Source organism: Narcine bancroftii, chromosome 11, assembly GCF_036971445.1.
Source record: "Narcine bancroftii isolate sNarBan1 chromosome 11, sNarBan1.hap1, whole genome shotgun sequence".
Lineage (NCBI taxonomy): Eukaryota > Metazoa > Chordata > Chondrichthyes > Torpediniformes > Narcinidae > Narcine > Narcine bancroftii.
This window is the reverse complement of record NC_091479.1, coordinates 29965343-29987289: the sequence shown is the minus strand read 5'-3', so window position 1 is coordinate 29987289 and position 21947 is coordinate 29965343.

Sequence of the window (21947 nt, the reverse complement as noted above, 5' to 3'; positions counted from 1 at the left end):
TTCCTTCAAATCTGGGAAGGAATTTGCAAAAGATAATGCACCATATGGACTCACAAAACATTGAGACTGATCTCGCCCATAAATCACCTTAAATATCATCAGATACCAAAAAGTAAATTTATACCCTTTCTTCCACAGCACTGCTTTGACCAGATTAAACTCTTTCCATCACTTAATGATCTCCTGACTTAAATCAGCTTAAAATAAAACCCTATTGCCTTGATACATCGTAGGGCTTTGATCAAGGCAACTTTCTGAACTGCAAGCCACAATATAATTTCTCTATCCTGATATCACAAAATCTTAAAAGAACCGCTCTTGACATTTGACCCAGTAAAGGTTTTCTCCTTCACGACCTATGAGCCCGATCTCAAAAGACTCGACTCCCAACATCTCTGGAACCCATTTCCAAAAATAATTTTACAGGATCTGAACCTTCAATATCTTCCGGCAGACCTCGCACCCCTCCTGGCCCGCCGCCAGGCCAAAGAACTTGACATCTTGCGTCTGTGGAAGCGCAGAGGATGTGGATGTTTCTTCCAGCTTCTCCCGAGTTCCACATTGAGGATTCGGATCCATGTCTAACTTGTCCTGAGGTTCCTTCTGGAAGGTCGGCCTTGCTTCTTCTGCACTTTTAACAGGTTGAAAACCTAGATTTTTTCTAAGTTGCTGGTAATAAAATGGTATTGTATGTACTTACCAGTACAGGCATGGGATGGCCCACCCTCCTGATGACATCCTCTCCTAGACTCCTCCCTGAACTCCTCCCCTTTGACCCGGCCATAAAGGTCGAGACATTTCTTCCATCCCTTCACTTCCCTCACTTGGACCCGGGCCTGCAGTCTTGTGTGTAATAAAGCCTATCGTTCCCCTCATTCTTTGTCTCTGTGATTATTGGGGCAACTGGCAGTGCCCAACACTGCTTTTTTCCTTTCTTCATTTCCAGAATCCTACTGTAGTAAATTACTGTTCAAAATATTAATAAAGTCAAAAAAGTCACTACAGTTCGAGTATTGAACAGTTCAGTCAGGGAGAGGTGTCTTCTCACGTCATTTTCCGATGCCATTCTTCCACGACAATCCCCGCTCCCCTCAGCTGACTCCTTGAACACCATCAAATCCGTGGACTCTAGGCAGCCCTGCTGCTGTCTTCCCTCCCGTGACCACCTTCTGGTTGTCCTGATCTAGTAATTTTAGGCCCCATTTCTAAGAGAGGATGTGATGCCCAGAGGTTGTTTGCAAAAATGATCCTGGGTATGAGAGGAATAATGTTTGATGAGCATTTGATGGTTCTGGGCCTGTACTCACCTGAGTTTAGAAGGATGAGGCAGGACCTCATTGAAATCTGATGACTAGTGAAAGGGCTGGAGAGAGAGAGGATTTTGCCAGTCGTGCGAGAGTTTAGGACCAGTGGGCAAAACCACAGAATAAAAGGATGTCTGCTTAAAACAGAGATGGAGAAACATTTTCATCTCGAGCAGTGATTTTCAAACTCCTCCTCTACACCCCCACACCCTTGATCATATTCCACTTAATCCTTGTGCCAGAAGAGCTCTGTTAGTAAGGGATTACTTAAGGTGGAATGTGATTGGAAATAAAAAGTTTGAAAACCACTGTTTTAATCGTACGTCATTGACTTGTTCTGTGCGTGGTTTCAAAACTCCAGAGGAAATGGGCCAATTACAATTTTTTTCAAGTAACATTTTTCCTTCACAATTGGGTCGACTGCAGTCTTTCTCAGCCTTTTTTCCCATTCATATTCCACTTTAAGCAATCTCTTACTCATTTTTCGAGACTCCAAGGAATAAAATCCCAGCCTGTTCAACCTTTCCCTGTAGCTCAACTCCTGGTAAATCTTCTCTGCACTCTTTCAATCTTACTAATACCCTTCCTGTAGCTAGGCGACCAGAACTGCACACAATACTCCAAATTTGGCCTCACCAACATCTTATCAAACCTCACCATAACTTCCCAACTCCTATTTTCAATCCGTTAATTAATGAAGACCAAGATGACAAAAGCTGTCTTTAGAACCCTTTCGTCCTGTGACACCACTTTCATGGAATTATGTAACTGTGTTTTATCTCTTGCTGCCGATTTGTATAACTTGGCTGTTCAATTTCATAATGTTGGCTTCTAGACTATTTTATTGTGCCCCTTGATCTAGACAGTTCTGGCAGAGCAAAACAATTTTGTTTTCTTTTGTGAGCTCAAAATTTGTCACATTGATCCAAAAACAAGTATTTTCACCATTCCTTCATTTCAGATTCTCTGCAGCTGTCGTATTGAACCTCACAGTGACAGCATCATGTTTGTCTTGTTTATCCTTTACCCCTCCATCCAGACAGATGTGTTGATCAACGAGTCGACTCCACTCATCCAGCACCACTGCCATTTCTGCTGCTTGGGGTTTTCATCCCACGTATTCAATTTGTTATTTCCCCTCTTCTTTTTCTCAGCAAAGAGAATCAGGTTTGTTTGATCATCTTTCTGAATCCCAGTGAAAGGTTATCGACCTGAAGGTTTTAACTCTGATTATTTTTTCCAGTAGATGATCTGCTGAGTATTCCCAGCATTGAGTTTTTATTTTACTGCCTTGGTGTATTACTGAGTGCTTTGAATGGGAGAAGAAATATGGGTTGGGTTAAGTGGATATGTCAAGATCATGGAATGGGTTTAGAAAAATAGACGTAAAAGGGGAGGGCTCATGGAAATAGTTAATTCATCTTTTCGATTTTTGGAGTCTCCTGCCGGGAAGCTTGGGATACTCACGGGACTTAATTCAAATCCACTGGCAGCAAACTCTTAATGATGTCCCACCTTGTCCCGTGGAGCCCAGCACATATAACCATATGACAGTTTACAGCACGTAAACAGGCCATATCGGCCCTTCAAGTATATGCCAGTTCACATGAACAACTGCACTAGTTTTCCCCTCCAATACTCTGGCCATATCCCTCCAACCCCCTCATATCCATGTACACATCCAACCTTCTCTTAAATGACAGAAAAGACCCTGCCGCAATTATCTCTTCTGGAAGATCATTCCATTCTGCCACCACTCTCTGAGTGAAGAAGCATCCTCTCACATTCCTCCTAAAATTTGCCCCTTACTTTGAAATCAGGCCCTCTTGTTCCAACCACCACTGCCCTGAGGGGAAAGAGTCTACTCACATCCAGTCTATCTATTCCTTTCATAATTTTGAATACCTCTATCATAACCCCCTTCATCCGTCTACGTTCCAATGAATAAAGTCGCTGTCTCCTTAATCTTTCTCTGTACTCTAGATGTTGTAAGCCACGTAACATTTTTGTAAATCTTTTCTGCACCCTCTCCACCTTATCTATTTCATTCCTATATTTGAAGAACAGAACTGAAAACAATTCTCCAAACCTGGCCTCACCAATGCCTTAAACAGTTGCAGCATCACTTTCCAGCTATACTCTAGTCTATGCTATGATTTATGAAGGCCAACAGACCATATCTCAGGTTAAGACCCACTGTCTTAACGTCCCTCATATGCAAGATTTTGCCTCCCATCTGCACAATTTCTGGGCTTTCTCCAAGGTTGATCTTGTCATGAGAAACCATCAGATCCCATCCATAAGGAAGATATTCCTAAAATGGTGATTATTATCCCTTCTGGGCTTTTTGAATGTCTTTGGATGCCTCTTGAGTTGTAGAATGCTGTTCAAACTTGCCAGCGGGTTATAGACACTTTGGGCAGAGATTTAGAGTTCCCTTACATCTACTTGGATAACATCTGGTAAAAACAATGGCATCACGAATATTCTGTCCAGACCGACTGAATATCATATTCAGTGTTACATTGATATTCCTGAATTAGCCTGTGTCCAGGCAATGGACCCCGATATTCAGGCAAACAGTACGGCCATTACTAACCTGGACATACAGCAGGGGGCAGCACAACTGGGTGGCCAACCTTACTTTGTGACATGTTTTTGGGCTACATTAGACCAATGTTTCCTGCATTTTGGAGGAAACACCTCATTGACCAGATACACAGCTTATCTCATCTGTCTATCAGAACATCTGTCATGCACATGTCAAATAAATATGTATAGCATGGACTGAGAAAAGGCATCATGCAATGGATTTGTACGACTATCTCCTGCCTCACTGCCAAAATTCAGTGCCACACTAAGGCACCTCTTCAACATTTACTGACAGTATGCAGGCAGTTGGAACATGTGCATGTGGACCTGCTTGGACCATTGCCAGAATCTCACAACATGAGATACATTCTAACAGTTGTAGAACATTTCACGTGCTGGCCAGAGGCCGTCCCGTTGCCATCCAGTGACACTGACAAAAGGGCCAGAGCAATCATCGTCAACTGGATGGCCAGATTTGGTTTTCCCACGTTAACTCAGTCCATGGAACACAATTCACCCACGTTCCCACCGGCAACTGAAGTCCACTTTTAAGGCCCGACTCACTGGTCCCAATTAGGTTGATGAGTTGCCATGCATTCTTTTGGGAATGCGCACAGCTTCAAAGCAAGATATATCTGCATTGTCCGCAGAGATGGTTTATGGTCTGGTCCTTACAGTTTCATGGGACATTCATTTTTCAACCAACTCTGATCTGAACATCCTTCAGCAGCTCGACATGGTATCGTGATCAGCAAAGCTCTTCCTACCAATTGGCTTGGATCCCCTTAACAGAATGTGCCCCACCACTCCTGGACGCTGATTTTATATTTGTGCGCAGACAGGACCCAGGGGTGCTGTTACAATGACCGTATGAGGGCTTTTTCTGCGTGGTGAAGAAGGATAGGCTTGAGTATACTTTGGACATTAGCGAACATTCACAGCTGTTTAGTTTGGACAGACACAACCCTGCCCATGTGGATCCCGCTTCACCCATTCAGTGCCACCAGCCCAGACAATGAGGGTGTCCACCTAAGGTGCATGCAGCTGGTGTTTTACTTTCTGACGACGGTTCTGGGGGGGTGTAGCAGCTGTGTAGCGGGCCGAGAGGGCAAGGTTCTTTGGCGGGCACATGAAATCATAAGGCAGACAGCTGGGAACTCATCCATTTAATTGACCGCATGCACGTGGTGCTGCGTGCCGAGAAAGGGCACGTTGATCTGTGATTTCCCCTGCCGGAAGGTACGGGACACTCACAGGACTTAATTTAAATCTGTGGTCCCGTGGATCTGCAGCAAACTCTTAAATGATGTCGCACCTTGACCCATGGAGCCCGGGACACGCTGTAAATAGAAGAAACCTGTAAAGAATGAATAAAGCAGTCTTGTGTTGGCTAACCTGGTATGTGTGTGTGTGTGCGTGTGTGTGTGTGTGTGTGTGTTGCTTTAGTAGCTCTATTGAAGTAGCTGCTACATATATAAATATTTGGGAGATTCTCGCACTTACAGGATACTTTTCAACCATCTCACAGCCTGTGGGAAGAAGCTATACCCCAGCTTATAAGTCCTGATTTTGATGATTGACGTGGTTAAAGATGCTGTACACTAGTTCAAAATGATCTTTGCACTATTCCTTGAGTCCGATTTGAACAACACTCCTAGTGAATGTCATCTACAGAAAAAGGGAGACCCCAGTGATCCTCACCACTCTGCATTATTGCTGTCTGATGCTTTACAGCAACTAGATCATCCAATGGTGCAGCCAGACAGGAGACTCAACAGCGCTCCTGTAAAATCTCAGGATGAGAGCCATTGGCCTTGACCTCCTCAGCCTCCTTGGGAAGTGTAGACACTTCCTGACCGATAAGGAGGTGTGATTGTTTTGTGTATTAACACATGTGCTGTATCGATGGGAATTTTATGTGATTGTATTGTCTATTCTTGCTCTTTAACAATATTTACTGGATAGAAGTAGTCATTGTACTTTAGGATGTACAATCATGTACAGATTGTCCTTAAATAGCCATTTGGCCCAGATGTCTATTCAGTCCAAGAATACTTTCGATCTCTGGAATATTTTGAACAATAACACCATTCATTCTTAAACAAACATTGTTTTTAATTTTCTTTAAACAAAAAAAAACAGAATCAAACTTTAACTTATCACTATTAACAGCCTTCCATTACCGCTTTCTAATTTTAAGCGCAGGTGCATTTAATGTGCATAAAATTCTTTGACACAACTCCAAGTTCACCAGTGTCTATCAATTCTTATACTGTGCACAGAATTCAACATTTATGAATTTTTACCAAGCTCTGGTGCTTAAAAGTAAATATTTACCCTCCAGGAAGGTTCTTGTTGGTTTCAGAGAGGGATTTCCTGCTCATTGGACACACATAAACTGATTCCCTCTGATCAGCCACTTTGGTGTCTTGCCAAAGAAACTTGACCAATCAGGATATTCCAAATGATAACCTCTTCTGCAGGGCACCATTGATCTCCTTTTGTTTCCCTTATTTCAGGTAAAACATAATTTCTCGCCAGCCATTTCCTCTTGTATGGACAACAAAGTTTTTCAACAGGCTGAACTGAGAACTCACAACCCATCTTCAAAACAAGATGCCAGCTTGCCATCTCTATCTCTCTCTCTCTTTCTCTCTCTCTCATTCTTTTTAGAAGAAGCCTATTTGGTCTCTCCTCTCTGCTTGCAAAACCTTCTTAGAACAGCAAACTGGTACCAGCCAGATGACTGCACTGGACCCAAACTTCTGAGTCCATTCATCTGTTGCTTTAAAAACAATAATCCATTTACACCTGCTTTTGAAATTCTTTAGTAAAACAGTCTCCTTGTTTTGTCTTTGCAAAGGCTCTTGGTGCCTGAATGACTCACTCTCAGCAAAGCTCTTGCATTTTAAATAAGAGCTGTTTTGTGCAGTGTATGTGTTTGCTTGTGACCTAAACGACTCCTCCAATCCATCTCTTTCAAAAACATCTCTATATACAATGTAAAATATATAATCTGTCACAGGAGAGATGCAGCAGAGGAGTTGTGATAAAATCAATGGTGTCCTTCCAAAAAAAAAGTGGGAAGATGTATAATCTGGTGAGTGGAGTTTGTAATAGTTTGAAACTTGAACCTCTATCTCTATTTCAGGAGACAATTTACTGTCATGTAATTAAAAAGTGCCAGAAAAGTGAAAATTGTTTTTTTCCTGCTATAAGGCAGACAGACTCACCTCTGGCAGAAATTGCCTGAAAAGCCTCTTGCAGTCAGAGAAAGACTGAGTGCTTTCCACCCCCCCCCCCCCCACCACCTCAAACCCTGGGCCAAGTCACTGAGGGTCTGTGGATTCTCTTTCAATGCTCACAGACCATCCAAGTCATTGGCAATGTGAGCTCCAGTTTTGAACCTCTGACATAATTAGGAACCATTTAGCACTCACTCGTATCCCAGGACTGATACCTGACACCCTTTTAGCCAGTTTAGACCCAGTCTCTAGCATTCCACAGCCTGGTGTGAGTTCCTTGACTGCTATGTCCAGAAGCCCGCAGCCTGCGTGGGTTCCTCTCTTGAAGTCACCAACAGGAGACTTCTTAGTTACAAATTAACTAAGAGGAGAATCTCACATGTCTAGAGGGATGGAAAGGGCATTATTACAAATTGAAGCCTTATATTTGAATATTCAGGTGCCAAATTTGCAAATGCATAGAATATATATTTCTCAAGCTATTTGTAATCTTTTTCCAAAGGAATACAACCTTGAATATTTGCATGTCATCTTGGCATCCCTAAAAATATATGTATATCTTATTTCCAAGTAAGTGCAATACATGTCCTCATCACCGCTAACGTTAATTTAACAAATTTCAATTGATATATTAATAGATTTAATTTGGGCCTTGTTCCTTCAATATTTCCTAATAAAAATAAGGTCAGATTCTGCGGAAAAACATCTCCTATAACTTGTTCCATTAATATTGTAATTCTCCCCAAAAAGATCTTGCATTAGGACAAAAATAAGTTTAATGCAAGAAAGTTGCGACATCTTCACCACACCTCAAACATTGATCTGATAATTCTGATTTTATTCTATTCAATTTCACTGGTGAAAGAAGTAACTGAAGAAGAAAAACTAGTCGTTAATTCCTTCCTCACTGCTGCAGTGTGGAACTCTGGTCAATAGATCCAAAATGCTGCGTTGAAGTGAATTAATACAATTCCCCTGGATCACGTGATCTCTATTGCCAAATCAGCTTCCTGAGGAGCTTTTCAAATCCAACAGCCTGAGTCACCTGACTCCAGGTGCAGCTTTCAGATAAATTCCTTGCTGACAACTGCTACATGACTGATGTAAAAACAATTATACTGAACTTATTTATATCTTGCATTGAGATCCTTATATGGATATATATATTTGCCAATCAATTACAATATTCAGATCCATTTCCCACCTTTGTCTCAACTTATGAACTTCTCATTTAAAAGTTCCTACTTGTAATAAAGAGGACATCATCAAATAATTTTTTTTTAACACTTCCTCTTATAAGGAGTTCTATTTCAGTACAACATGGTTGGTCCTAACTTATCCTTCAAATATGCTCTTAGTTGGAAATAGCAAAAGAAATTGCGATAAGTTATATGATATTTATTTCTCAGTTGGTCAAATGACATTAATTGACCTCTTTCATAACAATCTTCAACATCTATAATCCCCTTACAAAACCAACTATCCAGAAATTGATGATCCTTTGAAAAAGATACGAGGAATTTGAATCAAAGCAATTCTGGGTGATATACATCCACTTGTCCGTGAACTACTCTTTGCAGATGATGCCGCTTTAATTGCCCATTCAGAGCCAGCTCTTCAGCACTTGACGTCCTGTTTTGTGGAAACTGCCAAAATGTTTGGCCTGGAAGTCAGCCTGAAGAAAACTGAGGTCCTCCATCAGCCAGCACCCCACCATGACTACCAGCCCCCCCACATCTCCATCGGGCACACAAAACTCAAAACGGTCAACCAGTTTACCTATCTCGGCTGCACCATTTCATCGAATGCAAGGATCAACAACGAGATAGACAACAGACTCACCAAGGCAAATAGCGCCTTTGGAAGACTACACAAAAGAGTCTGGAAAAACAACCAACTGAAAAACTTCACAAAGATTAGCGTATACAGAGCCGTTGTCATACCCACACTCCTGTTCGGCTCCGAATCATGGGTCCTCTAGCGGCATCACCTATGGCTCCTAGAACGCTTCTACCAGCGTTGTCTCCGCTCCATCCTTAACATTCATTGGAGCGACTTCATCCCTAACATCGAGGAACTCGAGATGGCAGAGGCCGACAGCATCGAATCCACGCTGTTGATGATCCAACTGCGCTGGGTAGGTCACGTCTCCAGAATGGAGGACCATCGCCTTCCAAAGATCGTGTTATATGGCGAGCTCTCCACTGGCCACCATGACAGAGGTGCACCAAAGAAGAGGTACAAGGACTGCCTAAAGAAATCTCTTGGTGCCTGCCACATTGACCACTGCCAGTGGGCTGATAACGCCTCAAAACATGCATCTTGGCGCCTCACAGTTTGGCGGGCAGCAACCTCCTTTGAAGAAGACCGCAGAGCCCACCTCACTGACAAAACACAAAGGAGGAAAAACCCAACACCCAACCCCAACCAACCAATTTTCCCCTGCAACCGCTGCAACCATGTCTGCCTGTCCCGCATCGGACTTGTCAGCCACAAACGAGCCTGCAGCTGACGTGGACATTTACCCCTCCATAAATCTTTGTCCGCGAAGCCAAGCCAAAGAAAGAAAGACATCCACTTACACCAATTTCATAATTTATTTTATTCCATATATTAATCAAATGTTTCAAAAATTGTGTATCTTTATCACCAACCATTAATTTTGATTCCCACTTGTACATAAATTCTTCTGCTTTTCCCTCTCCTATTTTATTTGATTCTATTTTAACCCTTTCAAAAAAAGAAGCAAGAAATCTCATTTGAGCTGCTCCATAACAATTTTTAAAATGAGGAAGCTGCAGTCCTCCTAATGCGGAATTTGCATTGGGTTATTTGTAACATGGAATTCAATCGGAAATGGGTTCACGTGACATAAAACCACAATGCAGAATGTTTTCTTAGAATGGAATACAAGAGGAGGGTTCACTAGATCTCCAGCAGGATATAGATCACAAGATATAGGAGCAGAAGTAGGCCCGTTGAGTCTGTTCCACCATTCTTCCACTCACCCCCACTGCCCAGCACTCTCCCCGTTACCCTTAATTCCTTGATGTATCAAATATCTGTTAATCTCTGGGTTTCACGACCCACTGACAAAATCAATTTTTCCACATTTGTTTTAAATTGACACCCTTTTATCCTGAAATTATGCTCTCCTGTCCTAGAATCCCCAACCATGGGAAACATCTTTGCCATATGTACTCTGTCCAAGCCTTCCAGCATTTGAAATGCCTCTGAGGTCCCCCTTACCTTTCTGTACTCCAACTAGTAGTCAAAGAGTCGACAATTCACTAACCCTTTCATTCCTGATATCATTCCAGTAAATCATCTCTGACCTTCTCCAACACCAGCACATCTTTTCTCAAATATGGCACCCAAAACTCTAATTCTGATTGAATGGAAAGGGAATTCTCCAATGACACAAACACAACGGTTACATGATATTATGTCTTGTTGATATTTACCACTCGGGAAGGTTCTTGTTGGTTTTCAGATAGAGGTGTGTTGTTCAGGGAAGCATTAGTGTTTTGGTGACTCAACGTACCAGCATCTGAAGTCTGTTATCTCTTCAGAAAAGCTTGATAGCTTACCCCCCTTCTAATTCTAAGTGCACGTGTGTGTAATGTGTGTGTAAGTTCAGAAAGGTTTTTTGGTTCACAGTCCAATCTCACTTCTCATTCCTCCAAGTTCACTAGTTGCAGGCCATTCTTATACTGTGCACAGAATTCAACATATATAAAGTTCACCAGATTTGGTGCTAGAAAGGTAAATAATTACTGTTCAGGATGGTTCTTGTTGGTTTTCAGAGAGTGGTGTATTGTTCATGGAAGTATTAGGGTGTGTTTGACTCGACATACCAGCATCTGAAGTCTGTTATCTCTTCAGGAAAGCTCTGATAGCTTTAGCATGGAGCAGAGCTGAGCCACAACTTTGCAGGTATTTAAGGGAGTGTGTGGGCAGGGTTTGTTCTGGACCAACAATCTCACAAAATTACTCTGCTTGAAATCAAGATTCAAACCATTTTGAGGAATACAACAGGAATTGTTCAACAAGAGCCTGGTATTCCCTGAGGTGTTTTCTTTCAATAGTGGAAATGATTTTTTTTTTAAAAAGCCCGATAATATTCCTGATACAGATCTTTGTATTTAACTTTCAGGTTGCTATCTGTTGTTAACTTGGAGGCCTTTAATGGGGTGTCTGGGTGGAATCTGCTTTAACCAAGCAGTTCGCTGGCAATTTTCCAGCTGTAGAATGCAGTGCAGTTGCTTGAAAGTTTAGCAAGTGGGATTATGATATGAAACTGCAAGTCACAGCGTCATTTTTGTTTTTGAAAATGCCAATGTGAAAATTTTAACTGGTCTCCTTGGTTTGTTTAAATTTACAGAGGAGACGTTGGGTCAAGCTGAGAAGACAGAGTTGGATGCCCATTTGGCAAATCGGCTGGGCAAAGGAGAAAGCACAAAATGAGGTACTTAAAAAATAATGAAGGAGACTGAAGTGCCGTTGAACCAAACCCAGGTAAAGAATTTAATTTTGTGCAGCGTACTTAAGAGGCTAAACAATTTGGGCTTTTAGTGGTGACCTATTTAAATGAATAAATCTGATTAGAATTGAAGTTTATGGAATGTTTGGAAGTTGCCACAAAAAAATGGAGCATATAAATTAGATGTTGTAATTAAGATAAATGAACAATACAATGAGCCTGGTGTCACAGTATCTGCCTCGCTCTACCGTACATCACCGTTAAACCTTCTCCCCAATATGAACCTGATGTCAAAATATCTGACTCTGTTAATCGTACATCAATGTTAAACCTTCTCACGAATGTGAATCCTGTCTCAAAGTTTCTGCCTCAGTCTATCGTACATCAACGTTAAACCTTCTCCCCACTGTGAACCTGGTGTCACGGTATATATCTCAATTTACAGTATATCACCGTTAAACCTTACATCACCGTTAAACCTTCTCACTACTGTGAACTTGGTGTCACAGTATTGGTCTCAGTCTACCGTACATCACTGATAAACCTCCTACCCACTGTGCACCCGGTGTCACGGTATCCATCTCAATTTACCGTACATCACTGTTAAACGTTCTCCCCAATGTGAACATGGTGTCACAGTATCTAACACAGTTTATAGTAAATCACTGTTAAACCTTCTTACTACTGTGGAATCCATCTCACATTTTCTGCCTCAGTCTACCGTTCATAAACATTAAACCTTTTCCTCCTGTGAACCTAGTTAAAGTATCTGCCTCAGTTTAACGCACATCACCATTAAGCCTTCTTACTGCCCTGAACTCAGTGTCACAGAATATGCCAAAGTCTACTGTACTTTACCGTTAAAACATCTCCCCACTCTGAACCTGGTGTCGCAGTATATCACACAGTTTATCGTACATGACTGTTAAACCTTGTTAATGTTGTGAACCCATTGTCTCAGTATCTCTTATCAGTCGACCATACATTATCGTTAAATCTTTACACATCTGTGAATGGGTGTCACTGTATCTGACACAGTTTATCGGACATTACTTTTCAATTTTCTCATTGCTGTGAACCCAGTGTCACAGTAACTGTCTCAGTCTACCGTACATCATCGTTGATCATTCTCCAACTGTAAACCTGGTGGCACAGTATCTGCCTCAGTCTTCCGTATATCACCATTAAACCTCCTCCCCACTGTGAACCTGGTGTCACTGTATCTGCCTCAGTCTACCATACATCCCCGTTAAACATTATCCACATTGTGCACCTGGTATCACTTTATCTACCTCAACATACCGTACATCATCATTAAACCTTATTCTCATGTGAGCCTGGTGTCACAGTATCTGCCTCAGTCTACAGTACATCACCGTTAAACATGATCCCCACTTTATTCCTGGTGTTAAATTATCTACCTCAACATACCGTACATCACTGTTAAACCTTCTCCCTCTGTGATCCTGGTGCCACAGTATCTTACACAGTTCATAGTATATCACTGTTAAAACTTCTCACAAATGTGAATCCTACTATAAAATAATACTCCCCTTCTAAGTCTTGCTGTATTCGCATCCCACCTATTTTAAAAATTCCAATAAAAAGAGAAAAATCAATCCCAAAACAAACTACTCAAAAGTAGTAGCCCCCTAAATATCTGGGTGTGGTAAAGTCCACAAGTGGCAGGTGACTAAAGGACTCAGTGTCACCCACCCCCAGTCAGACTTTCACAAAGTTCTGAAACAAACACATTCAACCCAATGATTCCAGTCCCACTGATTGTTCCAGATCTTCAATATCGAGAAGACTTTGCGTCAATTCAACTTTTTTCCCATTCTTTCCATATTTTCCAATCTTTCCATTTCCATTCCCATTGACCCTTCCCTTCGGTGACAATGGTGACGATCACCCATTTCCTCGTACATCTGGCAATGAATTAGCAAATATTAAAGCATCTTGGTCATTTTCAAAAAACTGAGATTGAAAATTCCTGTAAAAATCTTTCAATACTGCCGCATAACGAAAAGCAAATTTATATCCTTTTCGCCACAATACTTCTTAGGCTGAATTAAATTCTCGGTCTCTTCTGATAATTTCTTGACTCAGATCTGCATTAAAAAAACCCTATTATTTTGAACCATCAGTGGATCCTGATTTTGCCGTGTTTTCTGCACCACCAATCGGAGGATCATCTCTCTGTCTTGATATTTAAAACAGCGAATCAAAACTGCTCGTGGTAATTGGCCTGGAAACGGTTTCTTCCTTAAAGCTCTGTTCACTTGATCTAATTCCAGTCCATCTGGAACGAATTACCTGCCCTAAACTTCTGGGATCCATTTCTTCAAAACCTTCACCGGATCCAAACCTTCCATATCTTCCGGAAGACCTACTATCTTAACATTATTTCTACGACTTTGGTTTTCTAATGAGTCAAACTTCTTCAATAATTCCTTCTTCTGAATCCCCCAATCTACAAAAGGATCTTCCACTATTTCCATTTTATCTCTATTATGCTCCACTTGACTCTTGCATTCAAGAAAGCCTCCTCAATCTTTTTAAAATGATCTTGCACAGTATCCACTGATCGTGTCCATCTCATAACATCACTCTTAACTACATTAATATCTTGCTTCATAAAAGTTATTTCTTCACACACAGTGTTCATTTTAGTTTTCATTTCTGAAAATCCTTGAGTCATCTGATGAGTCATCTGCATTGATATATTTGCCATATCTTCCATGAGCTGAGCAATCCCTTCCAGAATTGGAAACACAGAATCCAGTCCAGGATCCATCACCTCCCGTTGAAGCCGACCGTCTTTTGCCTCAGTCCCCAGTTCTTCAAACTCAAATGAAGTTGAGCTCTCTTCTTACTCCAAAGCAGTAGGTCCTCTTCCAGTGCAGCTGCGGGTCTGGACACCCGACAACAGTATGCCTACCTCGTCAGCTGGCCATCACTCGGGCTCCCCCATAGCCCACACCTTCTCCAAAGGTTCGTGGACCCTCGGCGCATGGCGCATGCCTGGTAGGGCCACCCACCGCACAGGTGCGTCTTCCGACGCTACACTGCACACCCCCGGACCACCAGGCAATGCTGCAGGTACGCAGCTGGCCCGCCCTCACACCCGAGTTAACAAGCGTATGAGTTGAAACCGGCCGAACTCATCGCTGAGCCTGCACCATCTTGTGATTGCACAAGATGGTGCCGGTGTAATACTAAGCCGGGCAGGAGTCTTCTGAGGCTTGGGGACTCCAGTCAATGACTCCGTTGCTTCAACTTGAACTAGGCCTCGATTCTTCAACACTTTTGTAAGGTAATTTCTTCTGTAACTGAGTTTTCGATTTTTTCATATTTGCAGCCATTTCGATCCTCCACTATTCCAAAGTCTATAATCACTTTTACAACTTTTAAAATTGAGCATTTAATAGTCTAACTGGGGAAGGGTGGAACCACACGTCTACCCTCTGTGCCATCTGACACAGTTTATAGTAAATCACTGTTAAACCTTCACATTACTCTGAATCCCGTCTCTTAGTTTCTGCCTCAGTCTACCTTTAATCAACATTAAATATTCTCCCCCTGTTAACTTGGTGTTAAAGTATCAGCCTAAGTTTACCACACATCACCATTAAACCTTCCCCCCAGTGTGAGACTGTTTTTACTGTATCTGCCATAGTTTATCGTAAATCACTATTATACCTTCTCACTACTGTGAACTTGGTGTTACAGAGTCTGCCAAAGACTACCAGACATCATCAGTAAACTTTCTCCCCAATGTGAGCCTGGTGTTATTGTATCTGCCACAATTGATTGTACATCACCGTTAAACATTCTCCCCCATGTGAACCTGGTGTCACTTTGTTCACCAAAGGTTATCGTACATCTCTGTTAAACATTTTCCCCGCTATGAACCCAGTGTCACAGTAACTGCCTCAGTTTCCCATACATCACCAATAAAGCTTTTTTTTCCTGCTCTGAGCCCAGTATCAACATATCTACGTAGTCTCCCGTACATCACCATTAACCTCCTCCCCATTGTGTACCAGATTTCACAGTATCTGCCACAGTTTATTGTACATCATTTTAAAACCTTCTCACTACTGTAAACCAGGAGTCATATAATCTGCCTTATTCTACCGCACATCTCTGTTAACCCTTCTCAATACTATGAACACGGTGTCACAGTATCTGCCAAAGTCGACTATACATCACCGTTAAACATTCTCCCCACGTTGACCCATTTTTCACTGTTTTTCTCACCATTTATCGTACATCACAGTTCAACTTTCTCCCCACTGTAAACTTGGAGTCACAGTATATTCCTTCTCTGATATACCTTCTCCTCATTGTGAAAGCGGTGTCACCGTATCTGCGTCAGTCTTCCGTACATCACCATAAACTTCTCCCCAATGTGAACTTGGTGTCACTTTATCTGACACAGTTAATATGACATCACCATAAAACCTTGTTCCAACTGTGTACCTGGTATCACGGTATCTACCACAGCTTATCATGCATTACTGTTAAACCTTCTCACTACTGTGAACTTGATGTCACAGTATCTGCCAAACTCTACCGTATATCACTGTTAAATAATCTCCCCATTGTGAACCTCGTGTCACAGTATCTGACACAGTTTATTGTACATTACTGTTAAACCTGCCGGATAAGCTCCAGATAGTGAAAGAGGAGTTCTAGCATCTGCAGGAACTGGGGCCTCGCCGCTCCATCTGGTCCACAGCCTCCGGTGGCTGGTGCCCCTGCAGAGATTAGTGATGGCTTAATGACACGACAGTATCTGACCGTTACCCCATTCCTCTCATTTAGGATTTTACAGCCAATCTGCATGGCGCAAGGTTATTCTCCAAGGTCAATCTGGTGTGCGTGTGTCATCAAATCCCATTGTAGCCTGAGGACATCCCCAAAACGGCTATCATCATCCCCTTCGGCTTGTTCGAATTTCTACGCATGCCTTTCGAGCTCAAAAACATCACCCAGACTTTCCAGCACCTCATGAATATGGTGCGCAGGGATTTGAATTTCATGTTCATTTATCTGGATGACATTCTTGTCGCTAGCAGAGACTGGGCACAAATCAAGTCTCACCTGCACTGGCCGAATTTGGCCTAACAATCAACCTGGCCAAATGCCAGTTCCGGAAAGAGTCCATGCAGTTTCTGGCCCACATCATCATGGCCGAAGGAGCTACACCAGCTGCTATGAAGGTCACTGCAATCAGAGATTTTCCATGCCCGGACAACCTCAAGGGGCTACAAGAGTTCGCAGGTATGGTCAACTTCTATAACCGATTCATTCCAGGAGCTGCACACATCATGCAGCCACTCTTCGCCAAGGACAAGATACTCGCCTGGACTCCAGGGCATTCAAAGCCACGAAGGTTGCCCTCGTGAAGGCTACCCTGCTCCTCCACCCACGTACCGACCTTCCTATGGTGCTCTCCATCGATGCCTCTGCCATTGCCATTGGTGCTGTCTTGGAGCAGCAGGTTAATGGACAGTGGAAACCACTGGAATTCTTTAGCCAACTTCTTCATCTGCCAGACCGCAAATATAATGCTTTCAACCGTGAGTTGCTGGGCATGTACCTTGCTGTGCCTCATTTTCGCTATTTCTTGGAGGGGAGGCCTTTCACAATTTATACTGACCACAAACCCCTCACTCAGGCTCTCGCTATAGCTAGAGATCCCTGGTCGGCCCACTTACACCGTCACCTGTCCTTTGTATCGGAGTTCACCATCCACATTCAGCACAAGGCAGGGAAAGACAATGTGGTCACTGAAGCATTCTCCCAACCGGCCATTTGCTCGCTGATACCCAGCCTAGACTACGACCAGCTTGGCCCGGATCAGAAGTCCGACGAGGAGATGCAGGCCTTCAGGACAGCCATCATGGGCCTACAGTTCCAGTTCCTCCCGAATCCTCTCAGTGATGAGCACCCTGCGACCACTGGTTCCACAGCAGTGGCGCAGGCAAGTCTTCACCAGATCCATGACATTTTCCACCCTTCCATCAGGTCCAAGGTTAATATGGTGGCAGAACACTTCGTCTTGCACGGGCTTCGAAAGCAGATTGTGGATTGGGCCAGAACCTGCACCCTTTGCCAGATTTCCAAGATACACAGCCACACCAGAATGCCCATGCAGGATTTTGAACACGTCCGAGAATGTTTCAGCCACATACATGTGGACATTGCCAGCCCCTTACCCGTTTCCTAAAGTAACTGCTACCTTTTCACAGTGGTAGACTGCACCACTCGTTGGCCTGAGGTGATCCCAATGCCAGATGCCTCCATGGACTCCTGCTCCCAAGCACTTTTGACCGGTTGGGTTACCTGGTTCGGCGTCCCGGCCCACCTCACCAGCGAATATGGCACGCAGTTCACCTCTGCACTCTGGGCACAGCTCATCAATAGACTGGGAAATGAGCTGCATCACACAACGGCCTATCACCAACTTGCGAATGGACTGGTCGAACGATTGCATTGCCACCTTAAGTCGGCACTTATGGCCTGCCTCACCGGCCCCAACTCGGTGGATGAGCTGCCTTGGGTACTCCTGGGAATCCGCTCGACACCCAAAGAAGACCTGAAGATATCATCTGCTGATCTGGTCTACGGTAAACCACTAGCCCTCCCTGGTGAGTTATCAATGCATCTCACAACCTGCAACGGTCACCTCATGGTTTACTTCTCTGCCTCCAGGCCGAGTTGGACTCCTTCACACTCCCACCACTGCCCAGACATGGCACACAAGCCTTTACATCCCCATTGAGCTGTATTTCGCAGAGTATGTTTTTATCAGATGAGGCCCTTCCACAGCACTCCTTCAAAGACCATATGAAGGGCCGTACAGAGTCATCCAGCATTCGGGATCAACCTTCACACCAGACGTCAGTGGTAAGAGGGAACTGTTTACTGTGGACAGATTAAACACAGCACACCTCGACCCCAACGAGCCAGTGGTCGCGGCTCAACCCAAGAAGCGATGCCGCCCGGCAAAAAAGGCCATTGGTGCCGGTTCTGGGGGGGCTGTGTGGCGGCAAGCCAAGAGGCAGGCGATCCAGCCCCTCATGTCACGCACGTGGCGGGGCAGCCAGCCAAAATGGCGCTGTCGGGGGTTTCTCCCTGACCTCGGCATCAGACTCAGAAGCCCGCAACCTGCGTCCTAAGTGACCCCCCAGCGACGTCAGGGCCCCCGGTGTGCTTCTCAGCCAGGTCCGGGCTGGGAGCATAAGACCAGCCAGGCAGACCTGAATAAAGGAGTTTTTGCTCACTGAACTCAACCCGTCTGGTTGTGAGGTCATTCAGTAACAGAGTAGCCGCCGCTACAGTAGTATCTTAGTTTATTTTCCTTTCTTTTCTTTTTTATATGTTTGTATATATTTGTAAACACTGTAACATTGTGATTTGATATTAATTGTTATAATATTTGATTAAAAGGAGGCTGGTCCCAAAAAGGCATAAAAAAGATTTTAATATGGGGACAGGAATAAAAGAAAAACAGAGGGTACTGGTGTGAGGGAGTGAAGGGTAATATTGTCCTGGGGTAGGTTCAGATGGGTCAGCTGAAGGGACTCGACCAAGCGATCCATAATTTGTCCAGCATCTTGCTGCCATGTAGTGGTGAACCAGGGTGTTGCCTGATGGGGACACGGTCCTCTGAGCTCTGCACAGATAGATTGTGCTTTTCTCTAAAACACACTTCCTCAGGTAAAGCAGAGGAAGTGGAAAGGCCCTAGTGTGAAGGGGTAGGGAGGGGGGTGATGGGGAAGAGTTGGGACCCTCCAAAATCATTATGATCAGGCCTCGGAGACAGCATCTCTATCACTCGTATTTCTCTTCCCAGGAGAAGGAGCGATCTTAGAGACAGAAGAACCTCGCATCCCAGCTGAACAGAGGACGGACAACATCATGATGGCTTGAATCTCTCCCCTTCTTCTCCCTCTGGCCCTGCCAACCCCATTCCCTGCATCTTCCATGTCTCTTCACCCACTTGCCCCCCTTCTCCCCTACCCCTCCTCCATCCCAACCCCCTCCTGCTTACCTTCCCCTTCCCTCACACCTATGCCCTAACCCCAGCCCTCCTCCCTTCACCTCCCCTTCCCCCTCCCCCTTTCCCCTTCCCCCTCCCCCTTTCCCCTTCCTACCCTAACCTAGGGGAAGGAGTGGTAGGGGAAGGGGGTAGGAGAAAGGGGGTAATGGAAGTGGGTTGAGTAAGGGGTAGGCTTGGGGGTGTGGGTATGAGATAGAGGTAAGGGGTATGGTTTGGGGAAGGAGATAGGTGTAGGGGATAGGGGTAGGGTTTAGGCTTGGGTTGGGTGAGAGTCAGGGTTAGGGCCGGGATAGAGGTAACATCATGGTTAGGGTTAGGAGACATGGGCTAGGATTAGGTCTCGGTTTAGGGTTAGGTTTAGAGTTCGGGGAAGTGGGTTTGTATTAGGTTTAGGGGAAGGGGGTAGGAGTAGGAGGTAGAGGAGGGGTGAGGGTTTGGGTTAGAGGAAGGTGGGTAGTATTAGGGTTGGGGTTAGGGGATGGGGTAGGGGTAGAGTTAGGGGATGTGGAGTAGTGATGGGGGTATCGGTAGTGTTAAGGTTAGGGTTTGTTAGGGGTTAGAGTTAGGAGTAGGGGTATGGGAAGGGGGAGGGGAACCGGGAGGCGAGCGGGGGAAGGAAATGGGGAGGGGAATGGGCAGGGGAATGGGGAGGGGAATGTAATGGAAGATTTAAACTGTGTTTTTTTTACTTTTGCAACCTTTGCTTCTGCAAGGCTGATAACCTGCTTGTGTTTTAGAATCAGCAGACTTAAGCTAAATTCCACCAAGGGACCAGAGATGCAGTTATCTGACAAAAGGACATCTGTGTACCAAGAACATTTAATCTTCCTCCTTGTTTTGGAACAGACTGTCAGAGGCCTAGCCTTGATGCAAAATAACCATTGTATTCAAAGTGATAAGCTGAAAATTATGTTATTTGTTAGAAGCCTAACATGCTAGCTTGCTCGCTTATCTTTCTTACTGCGCTGGGAATAGATGCTTGGGTAAGCAGTTTTTGGGTAATATAAGCCATGGTCCCGCTGCTGAAGTTTGAGACTCTCCGAGAGGTGGCAACATCTTTCAGCAAGAAGAACTTCTAGGGTCCAGCTAACGTCCCAGTCGAGGGAGGTCGAGAAGCTGCTACCGGCGCCCGACAACCTAAGTGTGCAGTCATTGCCTTGCTTCGGCAGTTGGGACCAGTCCAGGCGTTGATAAGTATAATTGGGAAGGGCTTGCATAATTTAGTTTGAAATCAGCTTTTGAATTTGTAATAAACATTTGTTTAAACTGAACTACTCTCGGTGTGGGTGTCTATTTTCTTTCGGTAGCTAGAACACTGTGACCAATCTAAAATGAACAAAGTGAGAGGTACAAGTTTACCCAGGACAGGGAACAGGGTGGAGGAAAGGGGAGGTGAATGGAAGAAGGTATCTCTACCCCCTCCCTTCCTCACCCCTTCCCCTACATTATCCCTGCTTCTCCTCTCCTCCTTCTAGCAGAAGTGGGGCCTCATTCCGGCCAGAACCTCCCTGTAGTTTCAGAGCCTCGGTTTCAGGAAGTGCCTTCGATGCTCGCTGCTGGACAGACATCTTGTCTCTTGATTCATTCTGTACCATTATTATTAAATTAAAAAATGGTTGGGTTTTTGTAAGCTTGAACTCAAAAGGTGGTCCAGATAGACAACACAGAAACAAGCCCTTCAGCCCCTCTCTCCTGCTGGCTGAGCTGTTGTAATCAGTCCATATTCCTCTCCCCCTTTTCATTCTTTGCTCCCAGCCAGCTCATGTTGCCTTGTCAATCTCATGGCCTGTGGGAAGAAGCTGCCTGGCTGTCCTGCTTTTATTCCTCCATATCTCCTTCCTGATGGCAGGGGGACAAAGAGGCTATGTGCTCGATATGTATTTACAAATCCCATCCCTGCAAACAATCAGGGGTCCCTTGCCTTGAGGTGGCACCCATGTTGCCTCTCCCTCAGCACTCTCTCCTCAGAACATGACTGCACCCTCCTTCCCCTCCTCTGCCAAGTCTCAGTATCCCGCTGACAATTCCAGTCAGCTGCCATGTCTATACCCTGCCCCACCTAAACCGATGGATCGATCAGCACCTTCTCCCCTCAAGAGTTCGAGGAATCCACTCTCTCGCAATGTCCTGCTAATGAATGTCCTGCATTCTCCTTCCCCCTTGGTTTCCTCCTGTTATCAGGCACCTGGATGGACCCCACCCTGTTGAAACTACCCGTGTTCTCACTGATTTCTCTGCACCTCTGCCCT